This window comes from Odocoileus virginianus, chromosome 20, assembly GCF_023699985.2.
Source record: "Odocoileus virginianus isolate 20LAN1187 ecotype Illinois chromosome 20, Ovbor_1.2, whole genome shotgun sequence".
Classification (NCBI taxonomy): domain Eukaryota; kingdom Metazoa; phylum Chordata; class Mammalia; order Artiodactyla; family Cervidae; genus Odocoileus; species Odocoileus virginianus.
In genome coordinates, this window is record NC_069693.1 from 42,827,297 (window position 1) to 42,850,827 (window position 23,531).

Genomic DNA, 23,531 nt, shown 5'->3' on the forward strand with positions numbered 1-23,531 from the left:
GCTTTTGAACTGTGGTGTTGGAGAAGACTCTTTGAGAGTGCCTTGGACTGCAAGGAGATCCAACCAGTCCATCCTAAGGGAGATCAGTCCTGGGTGTTCACTGGAAGGACTGATGCTGAAGCTGAAACTCCAGTACTTTGGCCACCTCATGCGAAGAGTTGACTCGTTGGAAAAGACCCTGATGCTGGGAGGGGTTGGGGGCAGGAGGAGAAGGGGACGACAGAGGATGAGGTGGCTGGATGGCATCACCGACTCGATGGACATGAGTTTGTGTAGGCTCCGGGAGTTGGTGATGGACAGGGAGGCCTGGCGTGCTGTGATTCATGGCATCTCAAAGAGTTGGACACGACTGAGCAATGGAACTGAATTGAACTAATATGCTAGTTAATCAGTTTTAGAAGGTTGCATACATTGGCAATGTTCAAAGAACTAGAGAAAGATAAAATACTCTCAAGTTTCATCATTGGACAGTTGATACTCCATGGGCTTGAATAGCCAGATCTTCTATTTCAGAAGAGTTCATACCATTAGATTTTTATGTGATTAATCAATTTTAAAATGTAATCAACCAAATTTGATGTTTTCAGCTACCAAGGAAATGATTTGATCACCATGAAGAAATAAACCGTGACTGAGTGGCAGATTCTGCCCATTGACAAATGTCTGCTATACCTGATTTGGGGTTCTGCTCTTTCTGGATGTGTGTTGTGCTTAGTCACACAGTCGTGTCCTATTCTTTGCAACCTACGGACTGTAGCCCAACAGGCTCCTCTGTCCATGAGAATTCTCCAGGCAAGAGTCTTGGAGTGGGTTGCCATGCCCTCCTCCAGTGGATCTTCCCAACACACCAATCGAACCCAGGTCTCCTGCACTGCAGGTGGATTCTTTACCATCTGAGCCACCAGGGAAGCCCATTTCTGGGTAAATGATGGTAACTTTATTTTCTGTTTTCTTTCTTTTATTTGATTCTGAATTTATTTTAACTGACATCAAAGGGTCATGGGGAGATAGTAGAAGAGATAGAGGGGAAGAAAGCAGTGTAACCCTGGGCAAGTTCCTTCTTCTGTAAAAGTGCTGTGTTCTGAGATGCCATAAAAGGGCATGATTCAAAGTATGAGGGTCCAGTGGCAGTAGATTGAGAGGGAGGATCAGGGAGAACATTGAAGTCTTTCCAGGTTAGACCAGGGCTGCCTGGCCTCCTAACACCCCCAGAAACCCTCTTTGGAGTGAAAGTTGCTCCTGTAAAAGTTCCTCTTCTACTGGCTGGCCATGAACAGTCACTGACCTGCTGAAAGGAAAGTCTTCAGGTCACTCTAATCTATGTTCTACACAATGATCAATAACTCAAGGAGAGTCACGCCCTCACCCAGAAATGTGTAACTCAATCAACACTGTGAAGGTGGGAGCAGAATTTGCCCCTGTAAGCCTGCTGTGAACAGCAGAAAGTGTGGGTGATTTTATTATCTGAGATTGCTTTGTCATATTTCTGCTGAACCGAAGGATAACGGAAATGAGCATTAATAATTCAGGACCATGGCCAGGGTTGCGGAACTTCTGGGCCCTGCCCTTCCCAACCTTGGGCTCCTCCTGGGTTTGGCTCTAGAAACTCCCTGGACCCCATGGCCAAGAGGAGCCCCGGAGGCCAGGTCTATGCCCTTTCTCAAGGTTAGTCAAATCCTGGTCCTCAAAGGAGACCGAGTCCTTATGGAACAGAGATGAGTTCATCCCCAGACCCAGCCTGTGGTCAGTTTTCCTGAGCAGTGGAGATCTCCCCCAGGCCAGAGTTTTCTTCTTTCCTCTGATGCTGTTTCCCTCAAAGGTAGCCATGTTCCTGTTTTGGTTTGTTTCTGGTTTTGTTTTTTGACCGAAGGAACATGTTGGGATCAGTCTTGATCTAGGTGACCTCTCTCCACTTCACTGTTCTCCTCCTCCCTCACCTTCTCCTGTTTCTCCTCTCTCTATTCCCCTCCCTCAGCCCTTTTTCTTCTTTTTCACTCCATTTATTTTCCCTCTTGCTTTAATAGAATTCTAGCATGACAAAGCCAAAATGCTCCCAGAGGAGTCAGGTCCAGAGGTAACAAACTCAGATGTCCTTGGGGGCCAGCATTTCACATAAGCATGTAAAACAAGCGTTAAGTGCTGGGGCAAGCCTCTCCTGTGGACAGCTGGGCAGTGCGTGTGCCCTGCCTAAAGACATGCAAGTTTCATATTTTTTGAAATCCAGTGCTGGCCAAAAAAAAAAAAAAAAAGTTCAGGACCTGAAGGGGTAATCGAGTCTAGGCTGGCTCCCCTCTCTGCAGAGGATAAAACTAAGGATCAGAGGAAGGGAAGTGATTGGCCCAGGGTCACATGGGAGAGAGGGATTCTCAGCTTCCACACTAGTGCCCTTTCCAGAATATTTGAATTTTCTCCTCTGCACTCTTCTGTGCATTCATTCATGAGTTTATTTCCTCATTTAGCACTGACTTACCCCCAGGCCCTGGCACCAAGGACACAGATGGATCAGCCATACTCTGCCCTCCCAGGACCCTCATGTGGCAGTAATCAGTGTGACCAGGGCTGGGAAAAAATTATAGGCCATTTGCCTAGGACCCCCATGGGCACCAAAGGGACTGTTGGGCATCAATTTAGGGAACCCTTCCCTCTGACTTTGGACTGTCACCTGGAAACCCCAGGTTCTTACATACTGGCTCTTGACTGCCCGGCTGAAGCAGATGAAACCATCAGCATGTCTGCCCATTAACTGACCTTGAGTTAGCCTGAGAATGGCCTTGGCATTCTGGGTCACCAGACTGCTCTATTGCTCCCCCTCCAGGAGCAAGACTGAAAGAATATGTCTAGACGACTCACTGCCTTTTTGGGCCTGGGCCTCTGTCATAAACAGGCTTGCTACTGGAATGAAAATCATGATGTGGCCTCAGCAGGGCAGGAATAAACCCAAGTCCAGACCAGAAGGCTCATAGACCAGGCCTTTATTTCTTAGGGGTCTCTAAGCTTCCAAGGAACACATTTGTCATGTGTTGGCCACAGGTACTTAGAAAACACACCATCTTGCTTACTCACTGGGACATCCACTCAATAGACATTAGCCAAGTGCCTCCTGTATTCCAGCAAAGAAATGGGTGGGACACAGACTCAGTCTCAAGCATCCACTGTCCTGTGGGGAGATGGAGCCAACACCACTTGCTCTGGATGGCCAGGATGAGAAGCCTGGGACTTGTACAGCCTGGAGATTTTCTTTTGCGCTTCCTGCCTTCTTCTACTTGGAATCTCCCCTGACCTTCAGCTTCATTCTCCAATTTTGCTTTCTAACTCCATTTTAGAGTCTCAGAAAGTCTCTTATATGCTCAATTGCCAAGTTGTGTCTGACCCTTTGTGGGATCCCATGGACCATAGCCCTCCAGGCTCCTCTGTCCATGGAATTTCCCAGGCAAGAATACTGGAGTGGATTAGTCCCGCTCAAATTCCCATCCCTTGAGCTTTTGCCACCATCCCTGGGGGAACAGTGGGCTGTATTTAGTTCTATCCAGCAGATAAGGAAACTGAGGTCCAGAATGGAGAGCTAATCCCCTCAAGTCACAGGAGTGAGGGGCAGAGCTGGCATAATGTCCCAGTTTCCCCTGAATCTCTGGAGAATGATAATGAGGTGTTTTGGAAACAGACAGTTACCCTGGGACACAGGAATGTCCTCACCTCTGTGAACAAGCTATAATTTTGAGACAAGGATCACCTCTAGGTGTGGGACCTGTACTCTATTATCAGAGTCTAGGGGCCAAGCAAGCATTAAAGGGGAGAATTTGTTAAAGCCATAATAACCTCTAACACTTACTGAGTACCTACTCCTTAGTTTTCACTGAGTACTCTAAGGAATTTACATTTAATCTTTATAGTGACCATATGGAGATAGGTATGATTTTAATTGTATTTTGCAATGAGGAACCTGAGACACAGAGAGTTCATCTCACTCAGCTAACTGTGGGAGAAGCATCACTGAAGCTCTTAAGACCACACTCTTAACTGCTTTTGGCACATGCTTTGGCCTGAGCATGCCTCCCATTTTAAAGAAGGAATGGTATTAACTGATTTTTAAAAGAGCATGGGAGGTCATGGGTTGGTATTTGCCAAGCAAATGGGTGGGAAATCATTTAAAACCCTTGTCAGCATGAAAACCCAAGAAGGCAAATCATGCCAGCCCCACTGGGACAGGATGGCTAGGACTTGAGTGGTTTTCTTTAGAAGGAAAAACGAAGATTCTATGGTTCCTTGCAACTGAGTGAAGTGTTCACCTTTTGACAAATCAGAAAGAAGCTCCAGAAACTTCCCACAGTCTCTCCCTGCTAATACTCCATGGATTTCCCATCCTGCCCACCACCAAGTCTCACCGTCAGAGATGCGCTTCTTTGGCTTTACTGTGATGGAGCCCATGTACATGTGTCCTCTCTGGAATACATAGTCCACTAAGCCTTTGTCAGTCATGCAAGTTCTCTATTGATGAACAAATAATCACAAATTCAGTGGCTTAAAAGGACACACATTTATCATCTCAGTTTCTGTGGGTCAGAAATCTAGACACAGCTTAGCTGAGTCTTCTACATCTGGTGCCTCACAGGACTATAAGCTACGTATCAGCCAGGGTTGAGGTCTCATATGAGAGCTCATCTGGGGAAGATTTACTTCTAAACTCACACTTTTGTTGGGGGCAGGATTCAATTCTTTGTGGTTTCCTGTTTCCTGTTGACTGTTATCCAGAGGCTGGCCTCAGTTCTTGCCACAAGGGCCTCTCCATCCTAACTTCCAGCTTTAGCAGGAACATGCAAGCTGAGAAAGCAGTAGAGAGGGTCTGCTAGTAAGATTTACAGTTATCATTTCTAACCTAATCACAGAAGTGGCATTCCCTTAATATTGAAGTATTCTACTGGTTAGAAGGGGACAGGTTTACACAGGCTATGAGTACTAGGAGGCAAACATCCCTGAGGCCATCTTATGAACTACCTACAACATAAGTTTAAGACTGAATCCACTTATCTATTATTTAGCTCTTTACAGCAAAATAGTTAGGTGATAGCAAGTGGATTCTGACGAAAGGAAGGAGGAGGAACAATTTTGGAAACTGGGTTCTGTCCAGGTTGGGCCTGGTGTGCAAGCTGTGAATTGCCAATAAACCAAATGTGGGTTTCCCAGAAATTTGCATCCCTATTTGTAGACAGGTGGAGGCAAGGAGAACTAGGCCAGTCCATGTGGTTTTTCTGCATTTGTCCCTCTGCCATGGCTTTGGCACTGAGTCACAACCTGAACCTCCCACGGTGCTAAGACAGGCACTAAGCCTGCATTGTCCCAGTCACCAGAGCATCCATCCTCCCCTCTATAGCCTAAAGGACATCCAACTCTAGCTTCCTGTACATATTGCCTCCAGGGCCTGTGCCACAAATACTGAGCTGTTCCCTGGTGTACTGCTAAAGTCCCAGGCCCAACACTAGGGGTTAGCTTTGTTGCTTACATTTTGGACAATGTGGCTCCCCGCATTCTTAAAGCCACAGCATTCTCCCTGGAGAAGTTATATAAAGGAACACTTACTTTATTAAAAGCCCTCTGACAGAGACATATCATTATTCAAGATTGGCTTAACAAAGGCTTAATAAAGACAACAATGAGAAGATATTAACTCATTTGGCTCATGTTTGAGAACCTGACAGATCTGAGAGGTAGGGCTTTTTTTTTTTGTAACATCAGTGATGGATCAAATCTGTTTGCATTGGAAATTGGCTAATGTGCTAATGCCCCAGAAATCTTGTGCTAAAGCCAAGAAGACATTAAACCTGCCTAAATGCATGAGCCACCTCCCCACCCGCAAAGCTCACCACCACCCAAGCCAGACCCTTCAGAAGCTGAGACGTGTGGCACACGAAGCCAGGAGTCTGTTTCATTTCCCTTACATAGCAACTTACCATTCTCGTCCATTTATTTTAAGCAAATTATTCAGCCAAGTTGACAAGCATGAAAAAAACATGACCTACCCTGGGCTTTTCAAAAGAGATTTCCTCCTAAATATGATTCATTGTGCTCTGATCTCTCACTGTATTTTTATCAAATGTTCCATGCCAGCTCTTAAAAGGACACTGTCAACTCTGCTGGTTATGGCTGCTTTCTTTGGCTCTATTGTCAGATGAAACCCATATCAACCTTCAATAGAGAATTCTACCTTCCAGAAGCTCTGGGAGATGCCCAAAGGAACCTCTGGGAGTCTGGAGACAGTCAATCACAAACATGAATTAAATAATGATGATATGCCAGTCCCCATTCTAAGTGCAATGGTACCAATTATTAAAAGGGCACATATCATCCCTGACCTCATGGAGGTTATATTCTAGGAGGGGAGATAGATTATAAACAAATAAAAGGTTTTATGAATCAAATAATGTTTGACATTGGTAAGTGCCATGAAGGAAATAGAACAGGTGATGTAACATGGAGTGATGGGGTAGAGTGGATTGGGAATGCAGAAGTTCTTCCCTGGGAAGCACCATTTGGTGGAGTTCTGAGTAAAGAGAAGTGAGCCAAAGAAGGCTGTAAGGAAAAAGCTCTCCATAGTGGCCCTCCAGCTCCTCGACTGTAGACGCCACCAATCAAGCTAAGTCCAGTTACTGACATTATAGACTGTGTGACAAAAGGCAGGTCTTCCCCTGGCCAGAAGGAAGTGGGGGCATCTACAAGGGGGGCTCCTGGGATGTGGGCTGTCATCTCTGCAGGAAGCATCAAGTGTATTGGAACACTCTGCCTTGTGTTGGAGAATACTCCATCTCCAGAATCTAGCTCAGAGTCTGGCTAAGCAGGTTTTCAATATGGGTAATGGAAAAAGAAAATGAATGGTACATGGGAGTAAGAGGACTTAGAAGAATACAGATAACTAAGCAAAAGTTCCTATATTAATCATCCCTAGTATGCAAGGTCAAAGGGACATGTTACACCTTACTTCTTGATAATAATTATTAACTTCCATTCATTAAGCACTAATTATTAGGTTCAGTGCATTCATTGAGCATTATTGTAGGCAATTTATATGTGTTACTTCTTTTAATTTACCCAAAACTCTTTAAGAGAGGTATTATTTTCTTGCTACACACAAAGATACTGAAGCACAATGATCCACAACACTAATTCATCTCATTTGTAAGTGGATGTGGGAAGTGATGGAAGATAAAATATGGGACACTTCAGACAGTCCTATATCCCACTTCAACTTGATACCATTGTACCGGAGAAGTCTTAGGAGAATTTGTTTCTAATGTCTTCTGGTGTTCTTAGCCCTTAGTTGGTGATTCTATGACTTCCTGTTTTCCTTGCACTTCATTACTTATCCATTCATTCAGATATATTTATTGAACACCTTCTATGTGCCAGGCACAGTACAGGAGATATATCAGTAAACAAAGCAGATTCTAAAACTGCTGACTTACCCGAGACGTGATTCGTGGCATGTGGAACAAGAGGAATACAGAGACGAGTCAAACAGTAACTCGTGTCTGCTGTCTTCTCAGCCCCCACATCCACAGCCTAGGTGTGTCTAAAACATATGCACCCTCGTTCAGCCAGCATATCATAACAGGGAGACCACTGGGGAAGAAACAATAGTGAAAAGCACCGAACACAAATACAATAAGACAAAAAGCAAAGTGTTTAGCCAGTGCCAGGGAGAGTCTGTTTGACAACAGAAGGTAAGAAGCCACGGTGGCCAATCTCCTCTGTGACTCCTTCCTCTGTATGGCAGAGGACGGAAAGTATATCTATTTGACAAATGTCAGCTCTCTTGGAAAGAGAGATGGAGGACACTGAGGTTTCTCTTCAGGCATTTCCCAAGTCCTTGGGTAAGCTGTTCTTCATAGAAATCAGGTACGATCTTTTGCTTTGGGCTGTGCACTCCACGAGGTTGCAAAGAGTCAGACACAACTCAGTGACTCAACAACAGCAAAAAGGCACCGTATGTATGTTCATTGTACCAGGTGTGTGCCTATTCACAGACAGAGAGGTGTGTCCTCTCACCGGTCTCTACGAAAGGAAAACACTGCTGTTTGCCCATTTCTCCCATCAGTTTTCACGCAGTCTCTTCACTGGTCTTTACACCTCAAACAATTCAACCACCCTGTGCCTACATCACTCCTGCACTTTGGAGAACATACTCCTAATAACCTGCCATCACTACTTATTAGCTGAGTGATCTTACATGAGTTACTAAATTTTTCTGGGCATAATATCCCTGTCTATAAAATAGGGATTAAAAATATTTACCCCATTCAAGTTCCTATGACTATGTGTCTATCTCTTTACACAGTCCCTGGCCCACTGGAAATGTGAAATTGATGGGTTTCAATCCTGGGTGCTCATTGGAATCACCTAGAGAGCTTTTAAAAATATTGATGTCCAGTCTCCAGCTCAGACCCATGAAACTGAAACCTCTGGGGGTGGAAACCTGGGCATCAGTACATTTTAAGACTCCCTAGGTGATTCTAATTTGCAGCTGGAAAGACAGCCACTTCACTAGATAAATGGTAGCTATTATGGTCATTGCCATTGCTGTTTATAATCCACATCGTCCCAGACGCAAAGCCAAAGGTATGAGACCTCTAAGAAGAAAGGACTTGCTTGTATTGGAGAACAGTGGAATGTTTGTGATTCTCAGACAAACCACTATCGTCTTTCAGAGGAAACTAAATGAACCTCAGAAGGGCATAGCCCATGGCACAGGATCTTACGTAAAAAGCACCTAATCACAACTTCAGGGATAATTGGCAAATCGGCTCTTCATAAAATGGAAGTAATCTGAATTAAGCACCGTGAGTTAGTGGGGAAGGGAGCCTACAGCTCTGGGCTCTAGGCATAAGCCACATCTGCATAAATGAATCAGTCCCAGGGACTCGGGCTCCTTCCTCGTGTGACCCTACAGCAAGGCTTCACATCCAACATTACAGATAACGGCATTCAGAGAGGGGAGCTTGTTTCATGAATTTGAAATCCAAGGCTATAGGTGTTGAATCTGGACTTACAGAAGTGCAAACCTTGGTGTCCACACAAACCCATGCAGGTAAATGTGAGAGTGAATCCCAGGAAACAAAACAGGCTCCTGTTCCATTTGTGGTCTGATTGGAACACACTGCCCATTTTGTAACATCACTACCTCCTGGTGGGATTTATGACATCACTGTCTTCAAAAGCAATTTAAAAATAGGGAAGGGAATTTTTAAAAGGAACAATCTTCTTTCCCTATGTCTCTCTACCTATGAATTGGAGTCAGAGCTCTCATTATTTCATTAGCTGGTCTCATTCTCTCGATGGTGACTGGGTTCATGAGCATTTGATTTAAGCTGCAATTAAAGTTCCAATCACAGAAATACATTTTCAGGAGATAATTGGGTGCATCATGCCAGCTTGTTGGCCTGTTAGCTGGCTCTAACTGTTGGGCAGTAAATTAAAAGCAAGTGCAAGTAAATAGTTCATCCAAAGACATATGAAAGAGAAGTAAGTCATGTTCCCATTGATCAAGGACTCGCCCTCTGCCCCCATCAGGATTCTTGCCTTTACTCACAGATCTATCACTCTGGTCTAAATGATGTACTGATGGCAAACATTTTCATTGCTCTGAACAGATTATCATGGAGAGCTCTTGAGAGGGTGGTTTTCTATCTTGCTTATCCTTTCTACACCCTGCTTCTTTCTTTTTCCTTGCAGTAAAGCCCCCCAAGTGAATCACAAGGTCTTTATTTTTTCATCTTTGTCCCCACTCTTCTACTGTATAAGCCCATACCAGTAGCTTGAGCTAAAGAAAGATTTTTTACTACTTTTTTTTTCTTGGAGGGATGGGCAACCAATCAAAATACAGAATAGTTTGCCTCTGCGGGTTATCTGTCCCTTCACCAGAGGGAGAAGATGGGTGTTACCTTGGGCAGCACAGGAATTTTGGTCATTGGATGGGGGGATTATAATATACCAAAGGAGGATGACTGATCTTTACCACTCTTCCAGAAAATTGCACCCTGGTTTTCTTTTGAGTAAAATCCACTTTCCCCTCTCAGCCTTTATAGATTGGGAGCTATGGAAGATCATATTACCATTTGCAAATATTCACTCACCTCTCTCTCCATGGGAAAAGTATGCATCCTAGCCCCTATGATACTGTTTTAGCCATGTGAATATCTTTGGCCAAGAGAATATAAGTGGTCATGGCATACCACATCTGAGTAGAAGCTTCAGATTGACTGTATGGGTCAGCTCGGTTCCCTCCTCTTCTGCACCCAGGGGTTGTTTCTCAGCCTGAATGAGAAGGCACATGGTGGGGAGCCCAGCAGGGCCTAACAGGACCATGATGTGGCAGCCACTCCATGGCCACTAATATAATATGAGAGGGAAATACTTACAGCCAGTGAGGTATGGTGCATCTTCTCCTGGGGGTCTAGAAGAGAAACAGGCAGTGTTCCCCATGGGGCATGTAGCTGGAACTGGAGAGATGGAGTTGCTGCCCCTTTTTTGCCACCACAAAGTTAAAAAATAAGGCCCAGATGCATAGGAAAACCAGATCAAGCCACAGAGAAGCCAAGCCTTGTGGCATCAACTTGAGCTCAGACCAGACCCCATGGAAAGCTGGTCCTCCACTGGACACTTTGCTCAGGAGAGCCAGCTTTCTCTTGGCTCAGGTCTGTTTGCATCAGGTTTTCTGTCACTAGCAATTAAAAGGCTTCTCACTGAAACAGATTCCAAATCTGAGGTTCTCACCCTCTCAGACCTTCCCTGCTATTCCCACACATGACAAAGGAGCCAAAGTGCCCTTGCTCAGAGAAGCTCCTGAGGACCTGGAAACTCACAAATCCTTAGGATCTCCCTGCCTTGGAGTCATCTTCCAACCCAGGATGGAGTCCAGAAGGCTGAGCTGAAGAAGACTTTTACAAAAGTCCTAGGGGAAACTTATATTTCACCTGCAACTTTAGAGGGGCAAACTGAAGCCTCTTCAGCCTGCATTATCAATCATCATAACAATGAACATCAGCCTGTAAGAGACATGGCTAGTCCTATACTAGGTTTTTATTTCTAGAAGCATCAATGACAATTTGATTTAGATGATTAATTTCTTCACCAATAGCCATTTCTTCCTGACTTAAGTCAGAAAGCGAATAATACAAACTGACTAAAATATCATTGCAGAATCAATAAAACATCCTCAACAGATAATTATAGCATTAATGCACTTATTCTCCGGTAGGAGCATCAATCATAGTTAATGGGGATATGTTGAAATGATTTTAATTAAAGGCGTTTGGGTTCTGTTGCCCTGAGTCATAGAATGCTAAAGCATAAGGGCCCCAAGAGCTAAGAGGCCAGGGTTTACTGGAACCCCAGGGAGTTTTACAAGTGCTTCTTGAACCAATATAGGAAGCAGAGAAGGGAAAGAGAGTTGAATGTCAGAAGCCCTGGGATTTCCAGTCTCATTTCAGACAGAACATCTCTGAATTTGAATTTATTATAAAAATGGCTTAGGATAAGAAGAGGAAAAAGAAGGGAACAAATTAAAGGACTGAAAAGAAAAGGATGAGTTTAAAAACCACTGATCTAAACCAACCACTTCATTTTTCCAATGGGGAAACTGAGGTTCAGAAAGTGGAAGAGGTTTGTCCTGTGTCACACAGATGCTTTGCAACAGAGCCTGAGATCCAGATGTTCCAGCTCCCAGACTAATATGTTTCCCATTGCATCTGCTTTGTGCATTATAGATTTTAGGAACAAGGGATTTATGTCATGGTGGCAAGAAGAATTAAGGGCAGTCTGCTCCAAAACACTTTGGGGTAGCACTCCTGCCCTTGGTCCCTATTTCCAAGCAGCTCCTCAGCCAGGCCTTGTCCCTGACCCAAGATTCCAGTGAAAGTGTTCTATTCAAGATCTTTCCAATGTGATCCAGAGTTCATGACCAATGATTATTTGTAGGGAAAGCTCCAGCCTGAATTGGTGACTGATTTTGCTGTTAGCCACCTTTAATTCATTGGCACACCATTTACTATACATGAAACACTATTCCAGGCACCCAAAAGTTACAGGAAAATATAAGATAGTACCCATGAACTTCATAGTCTGGAAAAGAAGGTAAAAATCAATATACCAAACATTACAATACACACCTCAACTGGTGTCTCTAACCTGTTAATCTCTACGAGGCAGGAGTGATGTCCATCATTCACAGTACAACTCCAGTGCTTTACATGAGACTGGTAGATGCTCAGTAACTAGCATTGGATACTTTAAAATAGCAACAGTAAAGTTAATACTTACCGTACACCAGATGTTACTGAAAATCATCTCAGACAAAAGTGCTCAATTCTTACCACAACCTATAAACTGATTATATTATTAATCTAATTTTCTAGCTAGGGTACAGAAGGATAAAGAACATTGCTCAAGTTCATGCAACAAATAAGTGATAGAATTAGCATTTGATTCTAAAAGTGAAAGTGAAAGTCATTCAGTCGTGTCCGACTCTTTGCGACCACATGGACTATACAGTCCATGGTATTCTCCAGGCCAGAATACTGAAGTGGGTAGCCTTTGCCTTCCCCAGGGGATCTTCCCAACCCAGGGATCAAACCCAGGTCTTCTGCATTGCAGGCAGATTCGTTACCAGCTGAGCCATTTCCAAAGACTTCATCCTTAACCATAGTTTTGTTGTTGTTGTTTAGTCACTAAGTCATGTCCGACTTCTTGCAACCCCGTGGATTGTAGTCTGTCAGGCTCTTCTGTCCACGGGACTTCCCAGGCAAGAATTCTGGAGTGGATTGCCATTCCCTTCTCCAGGGGATCTTCTCAACCCAGAGATCGAACCTGAGTCTCCTGACTTGGCAGGATTCTTTACTGCTCAGGCACCAGGGAAGCCCAACCACATTCTTAATACCCTAAAAGGCCATGAGAGATCAGAAAAGGAAGTAATCACTTCTAGCAAGAGATTAAGGAGCACTTCATATAAGAGGTGGAACCTAATCTTTGTCTTAACAAATTGATAGAATCTGCACTTAGAGAGATGGAGAGGGGCATTCCGAGGAAAGGGGACAGAGTGAGCATGGCAGGGCAAGGGGAGGCCACAGGCACATGTGAAAATAAGTTCAGTTTGACTGGAGAATGTTCTGTATGAAAGAAGCATAAGGAAATAAGCCAGAGAAAAGGAGCAGGGCCAGGTACATGGAGATAATTAAGAGCCATCGAACATGACATGATTAGAGCTCAGTTTTAGACAGGCTTTCTATCAGGAGGTGAGGGTCAGATGGCAAAGAAAGACAAAAATTTAAAGACCAAATCTAGGCCTCCTTGAAAAACAAACCAGAGTTGGATGCAGTACCCAGATCCTGGACATCATACCATGGCTGATGCCATTATTCAAGCAAGTAGCCTGACCAATTTATCTCCTATTGACCCAGCATGATACTCTTGGCTAAAGAGTGACCTTAAATTCAGCTGTAATAACAATGTATCAGGTGGCAAGATTTCCATCATGCAGAAAACAGCTTCTATCTGCTGCAGCAGTAAATCCAGGTGCTGTTTCTATTGACAATATCTCTGGCCCCAAAGGATCTACATTTTTCAGGTCCAAATATAAACATGCACTCAGATACCTGGATCCTTCAGAAATTTCTTCAGTTGAAAACCTATGAGTTCTATAAATTCCTAGAATCTTATTGGAGAAAGAACATAGCAAAGATTTTAGCAAATATGTTAAAGCTATACATCCTGTTAAAACAAAAATAAAACTTCCACTCTGTGCCAAAGTATCATTGGAAATAAGTTTTGAAATAATTGATGTCTATGGGCTTCTCTGGTGGCTCAGCTGGTAAAGAACCCATCTGGCAATGCAGGAGATGCAAGAGATGCAGGTTCAATCCCTAGGTTGGGAAGATCCCTTGAAGGAGGAAATCGCTACCCAATCCAGTATTCTTGTCTGGAAAATTCCATGGACAGAGGAGCCTGGCAGGCTGCAGCCCATGGGGTCACAAAGAGTCAGACATGACTGAGTGCTCACACATACACACACACAAAATCCATGACTGTATATAGCAGTCCTCACATCACATTGACTATATTGCCATTGACTTTAGATTATACCCAGAGATGCCAAGGCCCTGCAGTGTTACAATTGATTCTAACTAGTGCAGTACTGGGGAAGTGTTTAGGAATAAGCAAATGGGGATGTGATGAAGGCTTCTTTGTGATAAACGACTATTGAGTTGATGGGAGAAAATCATCATGAGGTTAAGGGTTATAAACTCCAGTTGACTGCTCTCTGTGAAGCCTTGGGCTCACCCTGATATTTAAGGGTCTGCAATATCCTTCTATTGATTGATTGGGTTGAGGGCTTTGCTTCTTTCCCTTGCTTGTATCTGTAACCTTTGCAATGTGAGTTTGCATTAAGAAGTGAGGTCTGTTTTTCACCCCTTAAATCTGGCCTGGCCTTCTGACCAAGGCTGTGTCTAGGATATGGCAAACAAGAGGTCTAGGGCTCAAATTTTAAGGAGGTTTTCACTCTCAGGGTCATGTGTGTGTAATGTCAACACCCGAGAGTGAGTGCCACCTTAAAATGTGTGCCCTAGGTGCCTTGCTCCCCTCACCCTGGTCCAGGTTCAGCTGGAGACTAGCTTTGACCAACAGAATGTGGCAGAAATAACATCATGCCAGTCCTGAGCCTTAGCCTCCCCTACTTGGAACCTGCCATTGCCACAGCAGTAAGCCTGGGCTAGCCTGCTAGAGGGCAAGAGGCCATGTGGAAGAGAGACATGCTGCCCCAACTGAAGGCATCCTGAACCATCCAGCCCCCAACTGACCCATCAGCTAATAACAGAGGCATAAATAAGTCCAGCTGAAATCAGCCCAGCCAGTCCAACTTAGCAGAACTGCTAATGGACCTACAGACTCATGAGAAACAAAAAATGGTCCTTGTTTTAAAATATTTTGGAATGGTTTGCTATTCAGTGGTAGGTAATTAACATTCATTCTTACCTTTCCTTTCACTGCACTATAGGAGTTTTCTTCTCCTAAGGAGCCTGCTCAAAACTGATACATAAATGACTCTATTTGGTATGGACAGTTTAAGAAGAGACTGGAGACTCCAGGATGTAAAGTGGAGAGAGTTCCTCTGGTTCTAACTCTGCCATAAATCTTGCACAACTCTCCTTCCACCTCTGGGACTTGATACCTCCTCTTCTTAGAAATGAGTGGTTTGCTCCGGAGCAGCATCTTCTGGGTTTCTTTACTCACGACAGCTCTAGTTTCTTGGGGACGGCTGCTCAGGATGCAGAGCTGAAGAAGGCTCAACAGGAAAGAAAGCTATTATCAATTAGTGATGTCTATCATGATCAAAGAACAGGAAGACTAGGGAGGTGAGACAGAGGAGCACCACCCTGGCCCCACAGTTGCCACGACTAGGCTGGATCTTTCAGCGCTGAGTATCTCACGCTCTCTGCCAGACCAGTCCAACTCTGAATAACTCTTACTACCATGGACAGCACTTCCTTTATTTCCTGCCCTCCGCTCTGCCCTTCAGCCCAAACCAAGCAATTCCTTTAAGCTGTGAACACACAGAGACAAACCTAGGATAAGACAATGCACAAATACAGGACAGTTTTTCTTCCAGTGTTATTTACTCCACCTAGCAGCCCTGGTTGAGTTGTCTTTAGGCTGGAAGGTTTAGTGCTGAGCAAAAAAAAAAAGCAACTCATTATTGTACATTCAACTTGCAGGGGGTGGGGCTCATTTTTATTATTGTTACAGAAATTTAATCTGAAGAATGCCTATTCTCTGTAAAGCACAGAACATTCTTATTAACAAACTCACAGGAAGGGCCCACAGCACGTGGATCCTCTCCAGAGTTGGCATCCTCACACCAGTGTGGACCACCTGCCTTGCTGCCCCCACCTTCATCGTCTGCTTAACTGGATCATGAATCTCCACTTGTGTTAAGACTTGAGGCTGTAGGTCTTCTATTCTGGCTGCCCTCATTCAGCAAAGGAGGGTAAAAATAGTTCTTTGCATATGGAAATCACTTCACAGCTTACAAATTGCTTTCACAACCTTAATTTCATTTGATCCTCAAAACAGCTCTGTGATGAGAAAACTGAGGTCCAGACGGGTTATGTGATAAGCCTAAGGGCAAGTGGAAAGAGGAAGAAAAGCAAGGACCAGGACATGAGTCTTCTTATTAAGATCTTGTGCTCTTTGCACAGCACAAAACTGTATCTTCTTACCTACCACCACCCGCCGGGGACAGGTGACCACTGCCAACAACATCACCATGTCACCACCCACTCCAAATCCTTAACAACCAGGAGAACACACTTCTCAGCTCCCCATATGGGTGCTGACACTTTGGTTCACCCATCTCCACCACTCATCAAGCCCCTAAACCACCCAAACTCACCAGGAGAGTGGGCCTGGTTCAGTTCCTATCTGCATAGACAGTCAGTGCAGGAGACTGGAGTGAGCGTGTGCTCGTGAGCCAGGCAGACATGCACAAACCTTGGTTCTGCCACTTTCTAACTGGATGATGCGGGCAAGTTACCTAATTTCTCTCTCAGTGTTCTTTCCTTTAAAATGGGGACAACTGTGGTAATACCCACATCATAAGTTTTCCATAAGGAATAAACAAAACAATATCTTCATGAATAAAATAATAAATCTAAAGGGGTTTAACACAGTGCCTGAAACATAAGGAATCCAACAAATGGTCTAGTAGTAGGAACTAAATAACAACAACAACAGTAACAATAACACCTGGAAGATAAGCCGAAGAGGCAGGTGAAAACCTGGTACCTTGGTCCTGCACATCTCTGCTCTGGTCTGTAGCTCCTCTCAAAAGCTCTTTCTAGTCATGGGTGGAATTTGAGCCCACACCCAGCAAACATCACCATGCACCATCCATCAGCCCTAACAAGAGCCCTACATCAACGCCGGATTTATTGGGTGTGGGAAGCAGAAAATAAATTGGGGGAGGAGGAGTGGGTTGTATAATCAGGTATGTGATTAGTCATGCTAATGACATTTATTATGCTACACGTAGAACAAATTTACAATAATTTAATCATCAACAAACAACTGTGCGGGAAGAAGAGCAAGGTTGTCAGGTTTTCAAACAAGAGCTCTTACTAAGAGTTCCACTGTGACCCTGAACTTGCATAACTCTGGAGGGAAAGACCAGGCCCAAGTCTCAGAGTGTCTACAAGAATGATGACCAACATTTGCATAGCAACTCTAGAGTTTACAAAATACCTACATGGACAGAATCTCATTCGACTCCTTCCACAGTAATGTATTTTTGAGCTCACTTAAAGACAGGGTGGGGTTGAGAGGTGAGAAGGGGCGTGAAGAAGGGCTCAGATCCAGGACTCCTGATTCCAGACCTCTGTCCTCTTTCTAAACCAGCAGAGCTCACTTAGAGGTGTACATCAGGAGTACCTGTGAGGTCTTACACATAAATAAATAAACACTTGGGCCCTGGTGTACTTATAATTCAATAATTCTGGGATGAAAGACAGGAATCTGATTCAGAAACATGCTCCAAGTCAAAAACCACTAAACTTGCAGGATGAAAAGAGGGGAGACCATCTGAGATGCTGGCAGAGCACGGTTACAGTCTCCTCCACCTACATTTGAAACTTGACTCCATTGTCTTACCAGCTGTGCTACCTGGGTCAAGTTACTTACTGTCTCTGAGCATTTCCTCATCTGGAAATGGGCAGAATAATATCTACATCATGAGAAAATGTAATGAATAAGACACTGAGTGAGAAAAAGGAACTGAGAAACTACATAAGAAAATGTAACTTAAAACCCTAATAACGGGAAGTAAATGTTAGTTCTTCTCCATTCCCTTCATGGTAGGTATTTGAAATATGCACTCAAGAATATGAGAGAAATATTTTTCTATTGTGTTACCAATAGATATTCTCCTGAATAAAAACCTATTGTGATTTTTTTAAATTTAATGTTCAAAAAGACAAAAAAAAAACACCTACATAAAACAGCCTGCTCCCTAAGAACAGAGCCCTCAGCTTTTCCTGCCAAAAATCAGCCACAGCACGCCCAGGAGGTTCTCTTAACACCCAATTACTGAAGCAGCTGTCCCTGCCACTCCAACCATCTTTCAGGACACAGACTCTTCCCCAGGCCAGGAGGAGAGCTCCAGTCCTGTTTTCATGTTTGCTATTTCAGAAAAACAAAAGGGTCAAATAAAAGGCATTCTCCTTCTGTTAGGGTGTCCCTGGAAAAAGGAAATCAGTGATTCCCTTGTAGCTGAAATCACTGTATTAACACTATTCCAAATTTCTGGTGCCCTAGGACTCAAGAAGGGCCCTTTGATGTCTTCTCAACCTTGATCTAATTTACTGAGCTTCCTGCTGGCCCTCTTCCTGGATCATCCCACCCTGGATGATGACCCAGACACTCCTATTGGTAACGGTTGGGGCAGCCGTCAGAAGCAGTGATGTGGTGAAGGCCGGTGGCAGCAATGGATGCCCCAACAGAAGCCTGGGGTCTTCTCCCCTTTGCAAGCAAAGCAGTCCTGACCTCCTGGCTCAATTCTCTTCCAACCATTTCCTCTTGCAGGGCTGGGTCTTTGGACGGAGGGTGGTGCTCGAGAGAATCAGTTCAAGTACCCCAGGAGTTGGTGATTCAGCTGCTGCTGCCCTCTCATCTGAGATCACAGGGAACCTGGTTACCAAATCTTCAGTACTCTCTCTCTCAACTGGTGCTGGAGGGGGGAAAAAAAATCTGGCTTCAGCCAGCCTCAGGAATGCTTCAGCTGTCAAATTGGGAAACTTAATGAGCTGATGATGGAAAGCAAAATGCCCCATCTTTTTAAAACTAGCCTTATTCCTAGCTGCCTAATTGTAGCCGGCTATTCCACAGCTCTCTCCCACACTGGTTTCACCCTACCAGTGAGAGAGCCTGACCGGCTGGCCACACAAGCAAGGTGCAGAGAAGGCCAATTAGTGGTCAAATTGGATCCAGAACTTGACGCAGAGAAATCCATGTCACCTGGCTATGGGCCCACAGATGGTGGTCCGTGACCCAGAAGCTTCACACTGAGAGCAGAGAGGCGAGGTCTGGCTTGGAGAAGCACGTTGCATTAAAAAATAATAATAATAAAATAAAATAACAAGAAACAATTATACAATTGTGTGATTCTGAAGTGTTAAAAAATATTTACTTCAGAAGGTCTCACCTAAAAAATTATAGATTTCTGGTTTCTCATATAAAATCCAAAGAACCACACAAGGCCCAAGGTCTAAACATGTTGCTAACCAGCTAGAATCAGGTAGTAGGTGCCCCAGTGAATGGGGTGTGTGAGTCCCAGTTCACTGCAGTCCCCATCACTGCCCACTGCTGCTAACACTGGGCTCCTTGAAAAGACTGGTGTTTGTCATGCCTGGCGGCTGTTTCCTGACCTATCCTTTGGTTGTTCTCACCTGCACAGTGACAGGGTTAGCAGGAAGGGACTCTGCAGTCCTTAAAAGGCCCTGTTGTTTGCTGTTTTTTCACTCAGTATTGTCTGAGTCTTTGCGACCCCAGGGACTGTAGCCTGCCAGGCTCCTCTGTCCATGGGAGTCTCCAGGCAAGAATGCTGGAGTGGGTAGCCATTCCTTTCTCCAGGGGCTCTTCTCAACTCAGGGATCGAATCCATGTCTCCTGCATTGGCAGGCGGATTCTTTACCACTGAGCCAGGGAAGCCCTAAGAAGATCTACCTGACCCCGTGACCCCTCAGAGGGCTGTGTGCAGGACGGCCTCTGGGGCTGGGGTCAGAGGCAGTTCAGAGCAGAGCATTCACTCAGGGCTTAGGCAGGGAGGGGGTGCTTGGGGAGACACACACGCCCTCCTCCCCAGGGCAGATGGCATCCTGGGAATCTCCCCATCCTGCCCACTGGCTCCCTCGCCCTCCAGGGCGGTCCCAGCCTAGGGACACTCAGACAGGCTGTCTCCCCTTCTCTGTCTACCCTCTCTACCAGCGCTGCCACTCCAAGCCCTTCCCACGGTCACATTTAATAAGGGACAAGCAAGAAGAAACGGCACGGTTCAAAAGCAAAGGGGTCTGGGGGTGGGCTGGCAGGGTGCTTGCCTGGAGCTCGTTAGGGCAGGAACACCCTGTCAGGACAAGGTGCGTTCCTGCCCGCCTCTAACCGCACACCCCCAGTTTGGCCCGGCTCGGCTCTGCCAACCCGCAGAGCATCGCGACGTTTAAAGATTACCGAGGCGAGTTTGTACCGAAGCCGCTCCCTCTTTGTCTGTCCTTGCGCCAACAGCAGCAGAAGGGATACTAATTAGAGGGTGAATTATTAGCTTCCCATGGTGCACTGCAGGGACATTAAAAATGAGGGGGCTTTGCTGCTTGCCTTTTAGGTGGTTAGTCTTGGTTTAATATATTCATGTTTCTAGGTGAGCAGCAGGGGACAGTTTTTATGATTATAATTGTTGCATAATTACTGGCCTAAGGTTGCCTATTGTTAAATAAAAATGCTGAGATACTAATGTTTTATTGAACAGTACAAGGAGATAAAATTGTAATATCTTTTCCTGAGCAATCGAGGCTGCTCATTTGCAGCCTACTGACAACCCTTAGCCGTCTTATGGAAGAGGTGGACGGGTTCTGCCGGGGCTGGGAGTCAGACGTGAAATACATGCTTGGGGTCAAAGGAGCAGAGGATGAACAGGGACGCTAAGGACGTGACCTCACGGCCTCTGCATGTTGCCAGGCGTAGGGCTAAGACCTGGGTTAATGTGCATGCTCTCAACAGGAAGGTCAGCTGTCAGCCAGCTGGTCCTTGCACAGCAAAGGCCACAAAAGTCCTCTCCCATGAAGGACACCCACCTGCAAGAGAAAACAAAGGGACATGGAGGCAGAGACATCAGGGGCTAATGAGTCAGGGATGTGATCATCATCAAGTGAACCAGCCTGGTCCAACATCCCGCCCTTGTTGTTCGGTTGCTAAGTCATGTCTGACTCTTTGAGACCCCGTGGACTTCAGCACACCAGGTTTCCCTGTCCTTCACTAGCTGAGTTTGCTCAGATTCATGTCCATTGAATCAGTGATGCTATCTAACCATCTCATCCTCTGCCACCCTCTTCTCCTTTTGCCTTCAATCTTTTGCAGCATCAGGGTCTTTTCTAATCAATGGATCGTTTCTCTACATCAGATGGCCAATGTACTGGACCTTCACCTTCAGCATCAGTACTTCCAATGAATATTCAGGGTTGATTTCCTTTAGGATTGACTGGTTTGATCTACTTGCTGTCCAAGGGACTCTCAAGAGTCTTCTCTAGCACCACAATCCAAAGGCATCAATTCTTCTGTGCTTAGCCTTCTTTATGGTCCAACTCTCACATCCATACATGACTACTGAAAAAATCACAGCTTTAACTATATAGACCTTTGTCAGCAAAGTGATGTCTTTTGCTTTTAATTCCTTGACTATGTTTGTCATAGCTTTCCTTCCAAGAAACAAGTGTCTTTTAATTTCATGGCTGTGGTCACCATCCACAGTGATTTTGGAGCCCAAGAAAATAAAATCTGTTGCTGCTTCCACTTTTTCCCCATCTATTTGTCATGAAGTGATGGGACTGTATGTCATGATCTTAGTTTTTCTAATGTTGAGTTTTAAGCCAGCTTTTTCACACTCCTCTTTCAACCTCATTAAGAGTCTCTTCAGTTCCTCTTCACTTTCTGCCATTAGAGCAGTATCATCTGCGTATCTGAGGATGTTGATGTTTCTCCCAGCAATCTTGATTCCAGACTGTGATTTATCCAGCCTGGCACTTCTCATGATGCACTCTGCATACAAGTTAAATAAACAGGGTGACAATATACAGACTTGTCATATTCCTTTCCCAATTTGGAACCAGTCTTGTTCTATGTAAGGTTCTAACCGTTGCTTCTTGACCTGCATACAGGTTTCTCGGGAGACAGGCAAGATAATCTGGCATTCCTATCTCTTTAACAATTTTCCACAGTTTACTGTGATCCACACAGTCAAAGACTTTAGTGTAGTCAATGAAGCAGAAATATGTTTTTCTGGAATCCCTTTGCTTTCTCTATGATCTGGTGAGTGTTAGCAATTTGATCTCTGGTTCCTCTGCTTTTCTAAACCCAGCTTGTACATCTGGAAGTTCTCAGTTCAGGTACTGCTGAAGCCTAGCTTGAAGGATTTTGGTTATAACCTTATCAGCATGTGACGTGAGCACAATTGTATAGTAGTTTGAACATTCTTTGGCACTGCCCTTCTTTGGGATTGGAAGGAAAACTGACCTTTTCTAGTCCTATGGACACTGCTGAGTTTTCCAAATTTGCTGAAATATTGAGTGCAGTGCTTTAACAGCATATCTTTTAGGATATTAAATAGGTCAACTGGAATTCTATCACCTCCACTAGCCTTGTTTGTCGTAATGCTTTCTATGGCCCACTTGACTTCAGACTCCAGGATGTCAGGCTCTAGGTGAGTGACCCACACCATCATGATTATCCAAGTCATTAAGATTTTTTTTTTTGCATAGTTCTTCTGTGCATTCTTGCCACCTCTTTCTAGTCTCTTCTACTTCTGTTAGGTCCTTGCTGTTTCTGTCCTTTATCATGCCTTTCCTTGTATGAAATGTTCCCTTTATATCTTCAGTTTTCTTGAAGAGATCTCTAGTTTTCCTAGTCTATTGTTTTCCTCTACTTCTTTGAACTGTTCATTTAAGAAAGCCTTCTTATCTCTCCTTGCTATTCTCTGGAATGCTGCATTCAGTTGGATATACTTCCCCTTTTTCTTTGATTTTTTTTTGCTTCTCTTCTTTCCTTAGCTATGTGAAAAGCCTTCTCAGATAATCACTTTGCCTTCTTTCATTTCTTTTTCTTTGGGATGGTTTTGGTCTCTGCCTCCTGTACAATGTCACAAACCTCTGTTCATAGGTCTTCAGGCACTCAAGATCTAATCTCTTGAATCTATTTGTTACCCCCACTATATAATCATAAGGGATTTGATTTAGGTCATACCTGAAAGGTCTAGTGGTTTTTCCTACTTTCTTCAGTTTAACCCTGAATTTTGCAATAAGGAGTACATGATCTGAGCCTCAGCCTACTCCAGGTCTTGTTTTTGCTGGCTGTATAGAGCTTCTCCATCTTCCATTGCAAAGAATATAATTAATCTGATTTTGGTATTGACCATCTGGTGATACCCATGTGTAGAGTCAGCTCTTGTATTGTTGGAAAAGGGTGTTTGTTGATCAGTGTATTCTCTTGACAAAACTGTTAGCCTTTGCCCTGCTTCATTTTGTACTCCAAACTTGCCTGTTCCTTCAGGTATCTCTTGACTTCTTACTTTTGCACTCCCACCCCCTATGATGAAAAGGACATCTGTTTCAGTATTAGTCCTAGAACATCTTGTAAGTCTTCATAGAACCATTCAACTTCAGCTTCTTTGGCATCAGTGGTTGGGGCATAGACTTGGATTACTATGATGTTGAATAGCTTGCCTTGGAAACAAACCG